At 53.3% G+C, this 7,801-nt stretch overlaps 1 non-coding gene across 1 annotated transcript; it reads left to right on the top strand.

The window, feature by feature from the left end:
- Positions 1-557: 557 nt before the first annotated feature.
- LOC127493894 (U2 spliceosomal RNA) lies at positions 558-747 on the top strand. The gene has a single exon (XR_007924431.1). It is a non-coding gene; the product is annotated as a U2 spliceosomal RNA (small nuclear RNA).
- The last annotated feature ends 7,054 nt before the right edge of the window (positions 748-7,801 follow it).

Here is a 7,801-nt window from a genome sequence, read left to right as displayed (position 1 = left end):
TGTAACTCTGACTTTCAAATAAATAAATAAATAAATAAATCTTAAAAAAAAAAAAACCCTCAATCCTTTTTATTTTACCTGGAAGAGCTAAATCAAAAGCCAGGAGCCAGGAACTCCATCCAGTTCTCCCACGTGGATGGCAGGAGCCCAAACACTTGGGCTATCTTGGGCCATGCCTCCCCGGGCACATTTGCAGGAAGCTGGATCAGAAGCAGAGCAGCCGGAGCTCAAACTCGCACTCCAGTATGAAATGCCAGTGTCCCAGACGGCAGCTTAACCCGCAGTGCCACAACGCCTATCCCCTGTGAACATTTTAAACTTACAAAATAGACACATATTGATTCTAGAAAGCTAATTAGAAAGTATAGTTATTCCAAAAGAAAATATCGCCATCCCATGCATTCCTACCATCTAGCTACAACCATTGGTACTAATAACTTGCTAGAAATGACCTTCCAGGCGCTCTTCTAAGTAAATCCATTTAAACAGCAACTGAAGCCTGGTTTTTGGTAACAGGCTTTCTTTTTTCTTTTCCTTGATAATACTCTGGATGGATGATTGCTTCTCAGCCTCTTGGCAAAGATCAAGTGTAAAATTGTTCTTACTGGTTTAATATCTGATACATCTTTTATCCAAGGACAATATAGTAACTGGATTTTTGGAGCAAGTAGTTGGAGTGGGTGTTTGCTCCATCGACTCCACGCACCGAGCTGGTATTGCAGTACCTCCAGGAACAGTGCACCCCCGTGGGGGAACACAAAAATTAGCAATAATATTCTAGATGTCTGTGTCACCCAGAAATTCTTCTGAAGTATTGTTAGATTTTCAGCATTTATATGGTATTCTGTCATGACTGTTCCATGAGCAAATCACTAATGCTGAACATGTAGGCTGTTCTGATGTTTTCCAAACATTTATGTGGTGTTGGCCATTGTGGTGTTCTAAGAGCTTCCTATCTGTTAACTCATTTCATCACTACTGCAACCTAATGAATTAGATACTATTACTGCCCCTGTTGTAAAATTAAATCCAGAGAGAGTAAGTGACTCGTCTAAGATCATACAGGTAGTGAATTAAGTCACAGGCCTGCTTGAAATCTGGACAAACAAGGATCTGAGGCTCTGGGCATAACCCCTACACGCTGCTGTATCTCGGTGCTTCTAGGGAACGTAGCCGTAGCTCCATCCTTGTGCACATCCTTAGTCATGTCTTTGTTCTAAGTGGAATGACTGGGTCAAAGGATACGCACATTTGACAGTTTAAAAATTCTTTTTAGGGGCTGGCTCTGTGGTTTAGTGGGTGAAGCCACTGCCTGGGACGCCGGCATTCCATATGAGCACCAGTTTGAGTCCTGGATGCTCCACTTCACATCCAGCTCTTGCTAATAATGCACCTGGGAAAGTAGCACAAGATGGCCCAAGTGCTTGGGCCTCTGCATCCACATGGGAGACCCAGAAGCTCCTGGCTCCTGGCTCCTGGCTTCAGATCAGCCCAGCTCTGGCTGTTGAGGTCACTTGGGGAGTGAACCAGCAGATGGGAGGCCTCTGTCATTCTGCCTCTCCCTCTCTGTCTCTCTGTAACTCTGACTTTCAAATAAATAAATAAATCTTTACATTTTTTTCTTTAAAAATTTATTAATTTTCATTTTATTTGAAAAGCAGAGACATACAGAGGGAGAGACTGACAGACAGAGATCTTCCATCCGCTATTTCATTTGCCAAATGGCTGCAACAGCTAGGGTTGGGCCAAGCCAGAAGCCAAGAACTCAATCCAGGTCCCCCAGGTGGGACCCAGTTACTACAGTCCTCAGCTGCTGCCTCCCAGGGTGTGCACTGGTAGGAAGCTGGACGCGTCTGAAGCTCTTAATGCCACAACAAAACCAAAACAAAAACTGCGATCCAAACTCCCTCGTGTTTGCACTCTCCAGCTCTCTCACATTTCACTGTCTCCTACTCTCAGCGGCCATACTCTGCTGGTCCAAGGATCTGGGTATGTCGGGAAACTCCCACACCACGTGCTCACTGTCAAGTCTGTTGGGGAGGTTGAATAGGAGTGATTATTTCTCTTTCCCAATTTCCCCACAGCTTTATTATCATTTTGTAATTAGAAAAGAAAGCATTTAGGGACAAGTGCTGTGGTGCAGCGGATTAAAGCCCTGTCTGCAGCACTGGCATCCCATATGGGTGCTGGTTCGAGTCCCAGATGCTCCACTTCCGATCTAGCTCTCTGCTGTGGCCTGGGAAAGCAGTGGAAGATGTCCCAAGTGCATGGGCCCCTGTACCTGCATGAGAGACCTAGAAGAAGCTCCTGGCTCCTGCTTTGGCCTGGCCCAGCTCGGGTCATTGCGGCCATTTGGGGAATGAACCAGTGGATGGAAGATCTTGCTCTGTCTCTCCCTCTCTCTGTCTGTAACTCTGCCAACTCTGTTTCTCAAATAAATAAATAAATCTTTATTTTATTTTTGTATTTTTTTAAATTTTTTTTTGACAGGCAGAGTGGACAGTGAGAGAGAGAGAGAGAGAGACAGAGAGAAAGGTCTTCCTTTGCCGTTGGTTCACCCTCCAATGGCCGCCGCGGCCGGCGCGCTGCAGCCGGTACACCACGCTGATCTGATGGCAGGAGCCAGGTGCTTCTCCTGGTCTCCCATGGGGTGCAGGGCCCAAGCACTTGGGCCATCCTCCACTGCACTCCCTGGCCACAGCAGAGAGCTGGCCTGGAAGAGGGGCAACTGGGACAGAATCCGGCGCCCCGACCGGGACTAGAACCCGGTGTGCCGGCGCCGCAAGCGGAGGATTAGCCTAGTGAGCCACAGCGCCAGCCCAATAAATAAATCTTAAAAATAGAAAGAAAAAAAGATGCCTGCATCCCACATCAGGGTGTCTGGGTTCAATTCTCTGTTCCGGTTGCTGATCCCAGCTTCCTGCCAAGGCAGATCCTGGGAGGCAGCAGTTGGTGGCTCAAGAAGCTAAGTCCCTGCAGTCATGGGGGACGGGGACCTGGATTGAGTTCCTGGCTCCTGGTTTGGACCCTGGCCCAGCCCTGGGAGTGAGCTGGCGATGGGAGCACTGTGTGTATGTGTGTGTGTATGTGTGTGTTTGTGTATGTCTCTCTACCTCTTTACGTGTCAAGAAAATATTTAAAAAGCCTCCCCAAAAATTGTACTTACAATTTTGTCTCCCAGTATTTGATCTGGAGCTTAGCAAGGCCAGAAAGGCGCAAGTCTTTGTCGAAGTCTGTGTTTTCTCCACAGCCCCTGTGGCCGGCGGTGTATGGGAGTCAGAAGTGGGGCCCTGATGCCAGGCTGCCTGCAGCTGAATGCCCAGCTCTGCCTCTTCCTCTTGCAGCCCGGGTCCCTCTCCTGTACCTCAGTCCCCCCTTCTGTAAAACAAGGATCCGAATGCCTCTTTCTGGAGCTGTTGAGAGTTAATCCATGAGCGGTGCTGAGCACAGGGGGCGCCCAGCGTGCAGTCCACCATCAACAAACAGAAGCTATTGTTTTCAATATAGTGGGGAGATATTTTTAGCCCCAATTTGTAAATTCAGTTCTTAAAACAAGTAGCTGAAGTGGTGCATCTATTAACCCAACTTTAAGAAAGCCTGAGCTCTGGCCGCAAGGAGATCTAGGAATGGTAAGTATCTACAGCTACCGCACACCGTGCATTGTCCATGAGGAGGCATTTCGCACACTTTGGATGGCGTCATCTTTGGCATCACTTAGCGCCCAGCAAGTGTGGCACACAGAACATCCTGAATCATGACAGTGCATGGAGATTCTCGTCCTCACGTAGATGAGTCAAAACCTGAGACCTGCGGGGCTGAGGGGACTCGTCCACACTCGCAGTGTTTGGGCTGGGACTGAGTGCACTGTGTGCACTTGTCTCTCAGGCACGTTTCAGAGGAGTCAGGCGCTTGCTCAAGGTGTCAGTACAGTTTCTCGGCTGTCCTGCCACCTCCTCGAGCAGTCTTGTGGATTTCCCAGGATTCAGGCCTGGGACGGGACCTCTGCAGTCACTGGACGTTCCACGAGGATGAGCAGGGGAGCAACTTCCTGAGTGTCAAAGACCACACACGTGGTGCCCAGAAGGCCAGAATCCCAGGCTGGAGCTCAGAAGTCTGTCTCTGCACACCCCTACCTGCTCCCCCTCCACTCCCCACCCCTCCCCAGTACTTCCCTCCCTGCCCCTTCCTTCTGGTCTTAGCCGGACGGGAAGGAGCTGTTCCCGTTTGCTTCAGGAAGCAGCTCACAAAAAGAGACAGTTCCACACCTTCCTTCCCCTGCCCCTCCTCTCCCCACCCCTGCCCCTAGTGAAAGTGGGAGCACTACTGATCACCATGACGATGCTGACGGTTTCTGATGGCAGCCTCTAAGCTGGCTGCTATCACAGGTGGGGAAACCGGGACTCAGAGTGGGCGGGTCGTTTGCTCAAAGGTCTGTAGTGAAGGGGCCCTAACCAGATCCCAGTCTGACCGCAGAGCCCCTGCTTCCGTCACTGTCTTTAACTGCAAGGTAAATGTTGGAGCCAGGGACACCGTGGGCAGAAGGACCTGGAGTGCTGCAGCTTCAGGGGCAAACGGAGCCTGGAAGTGGAATCTGGGACGTGGTTCTGAGTCGTGGCTCATCCCTGCTGCCTGGATGACTTTGGGCAGATGGCTTACCCTCTCTGTGCCTTCAGGGAGTTCACGTGTGCAATAGGGCGAGACTGAAGAGGCCCCCGCAGCCGCCTCTGGGCTGTGTGAGGATGGCGGGAGGAGGCCAGCAGGAACTGGGAAGACCCCTGGGTGCTGAGTGAGGGAGCAGTCAGGACCCACCTGGGCCCCGCTGCCAGTTTGTGGTCTCGACTCTGCTAAAAGGATTTGTCTAACGTGAAGGTTACCTCTGCCCAAAGTTAGGTGTCCGTGAAAACAACCCTGGGGAGGAGAAAGCATCTAGAAAAGATTTCTTTAAAAGGGAAAAGAAGAGGGGTGTGCGTTGGCCTCAGCGGTTGAGACAGCTGATCAGGATGCCAGCATCCAGGTTCAGAGGCCTCATTCTGCTCCTGGTGCCTGCGGGGCAGCACACGATGGACTGAATAGTTGGGTTCCTGCCACCATGAGTGAGACCCAGATTGAGTTTTAGGTGTCTGGCTTTGGCCCTGCCCATCCCTGGCTGTCGCAGGCTTCTGGGGAGGGAACCAGCGGGTGGGAGCCTTGTCTGTCGGTTTCTTAAATAAATAAGTGTTTCAAACGCGGGAAGGAAAAGAGCACCACGCTTCAGGCTGGCAGCTCTGGGTTTGCTCTGGACCTGCGGTCCCCCAGGGTGGGAGGCAGCCTTCTGTGCCAGCCTGAGTCGCGCTCTGGGCTCTTCATGGCCTCGGTCTCGTAATCTGCACAATGAGAGCACTTTGCACGGAGTCTCTCTGACACACCTGCACTGGCACGCCCCTTACGGTCACTCAGGCCCCATGTCCCCCTCAGTTCTTGTCCTGGCGCCGCCCCAGGCCCACCTCACCGTCCAGGTCTCCAGATTCAGGCCTCAGTGAGGACGCAAGGGATGGGCGCCCAGGTGGGCAGAGGACGGGGTGGGGGGGCACAGTGCCACAAGGACAGACTGCTCCCTCCTTGGCCCCTCTGTCCCCCCCTCAAGTGGCGTGGGGGCCTGGCCTGAGATCAGAGGCCCACCCGCGTCAGCCTGGGCCCTGCCCGCGTCAACAGGCGCCTTCTCAGCGCAGAACAATGCCGGCCCTTTGAAAGGCTGGGCAGCAGGGGATGGGTGTTTCTCCAAACACACGGCCTCCTTTGCAAAACAGGCTTTGATTCCCAGGCTGGGAGGCCCCAGGTGCCTGTGGGGCGGCAGGAGGGGGTTGGGGGCTTTGTTTGGCAGGAAGAGGGGCCTTGGAGACTCAGGAACAAAGCCTGGGACTGAACTGGAAGGGGCTGCAGCTGGCCTGGGCGCCGGGTCAGGGCTGAGGTGCCGTGGGGGCAGGGGTCTGGGTGTCTGGGGCCATCCCCTCCTCTGCCTGTGCCGCCTCTCCGGGTGGGTCCTGGCTCGCTGGGATGCAGCAGGTGCTGGTGGGTGTCCAGGCTGTCATGGTGGACCCCTGGCTGCAAAGAGCCCTGCTGGGGAATCCCTGTTTGGGGGTAAAACTGAATCCAAGAGTTGGGGAGGAAAGAGCCCAGAACCCAGAGTCCAAGATACATAGAAGATGATGGCTCCCACCTTTCCGGCAAACGCCTTGGTGCCTCAACACGCATTTGTCGCTGCTTTCACCCTCATTCTGAACCTGTCTCTTCCACTCCCCCTTCACGCCCTACTCCCAGCCTCCCCAGGTCTCCTTGCAACTCCAGAACACACCCAGCACGCACCTGCCCTAGCATCTCCATGCTGGCTGTGCCCCTGCCCAGAATGCCATGGCCGACCCCTCACCTCCCTCGCACCACGGCTCAGAGCCTGTGTTCAGGGCGTTCTCCCCACCACCTGCCTCCCTGGAGCCTTCCCCCTTAGCCTGCTTTCACCCTTAGGGTTTGCATCTCTCACCATTGCCTTTCTGGGTCGCGAGCTCCACGAGGCCAGGCACCTCTCCCAATGTACTCACTCGTGGACCCCAAGTGCCTAGAAGAACAGTGCCCAGCACAGCCACGCGCACTGTAGCTAACAGTGGCCAGGCTACGGTGCTCAGCTGTTGGCCTTTGTGGATAGGATTGGCATCCACAATGGACACCAAGGAAGGCAGATTGCCCTCCAACATGTGTGGGTGGGTCTCAAGCACCTGCCACGGGTCAGGAGAGCCTTGAGAACAGAGGCTGAGATTTCCCAAGGAAGAAGCAGTTCTGCCGGAGAACGCAATGCAGAAATTCTGCCGCCTTTCCCCCTGCACCTGGCCCGACAAAGCACTCCGAGAAGTCGGCAATTGAACAAAATGAACTTTCTGTTTCTCTGGGCAAAAAAGGGGTTGAAGAGCAGCAGTTTCATTTGGTTCGCCCACATATTTGTGCAGTGAATAAATGAACTGCAAAGCAGTCACGGGGTAGATGTGAGCCTCTGATAAGGGAACAAGACTGGGAGATGGAAAGCCATTTGCCAAAAAAATAAAAGTCCCAGCGAGTGAGGAGTAGGTCTGGGATTCGAACTTCAGAGTGAGGCAGTAAAACAGCTTCCCCCTTCTTTATAACTGGCCGCCCACAGAGACCCCCGAAGCACAGCACGTCGCCCTGATGCACCTGTTTGTGGAGTCAGTGTCTGGACAAGTTGAAGTGCTGCCCAACTGCAAGTTCTGGTGCTACCCAGAAAACGGCTCTGCAGCCCCCGCCCCCGCCCCCGCCCCCGGCCAGTGCAGGGCTGCTGCTGCACTTCCGGGACCCCGAGTTTCTGCACAGCTGGCTGGGGACACTCCTGTCGCTCAGCCCTAGGGCAGTCCTGCAGCTGGGAGGGGGGGACTGACGCATGTGACCAAAGACTGTAGCCACCTGTGGGGATGCATGCTGGAGTCTGGGGGCCAAAGCGACTTGGGGCAGCAACCTGGGCGTGAAACTTGCCTCTGCCACTGACTGGGATCAACTTACACAGGATCTCTGAGTCTCAGGCTCCCCCTATGTAAAATGGGCTAATAATACTTCCTTTGAATTCTCAATGCTCAATAAATGGTAGCAGTTGGTGTTATTACTTGTAGCAAACAACTGGGTTGCAAAGTATTGCTTTGCTGGAGGCAAAGAAAAGAGGGCAACGGCATTTTTGGGGGAAGGGGCTTGATTATAACCCTTGGTCCCCTCCAGGATTCTCTCCCCCCCAATGCCTGTACCCTGATTACCCTGGAAGGGGATCTGA

Source organism: Oryctolagus cuniculus, chromosome 7 (genome assembly GCF_051225735.1).
Source record: "Oryctolagus cuniculus isolate XC-2025 breed Fujian yellow rabbit chromosome 7, ASM5122573v1, whole genome shotgun sequence".
Lineage (NCBI taxonomy): Eukaryota > Metazoa > Chordata > Mammalia > Lagomorpha > Leporidae > Oryctolagus > Oryctolagus cuniculus.
Note: the sequence above shows the minus strand (reverse complement) of the source record. Positions and strands in the feature narration are given on the sequence as shown.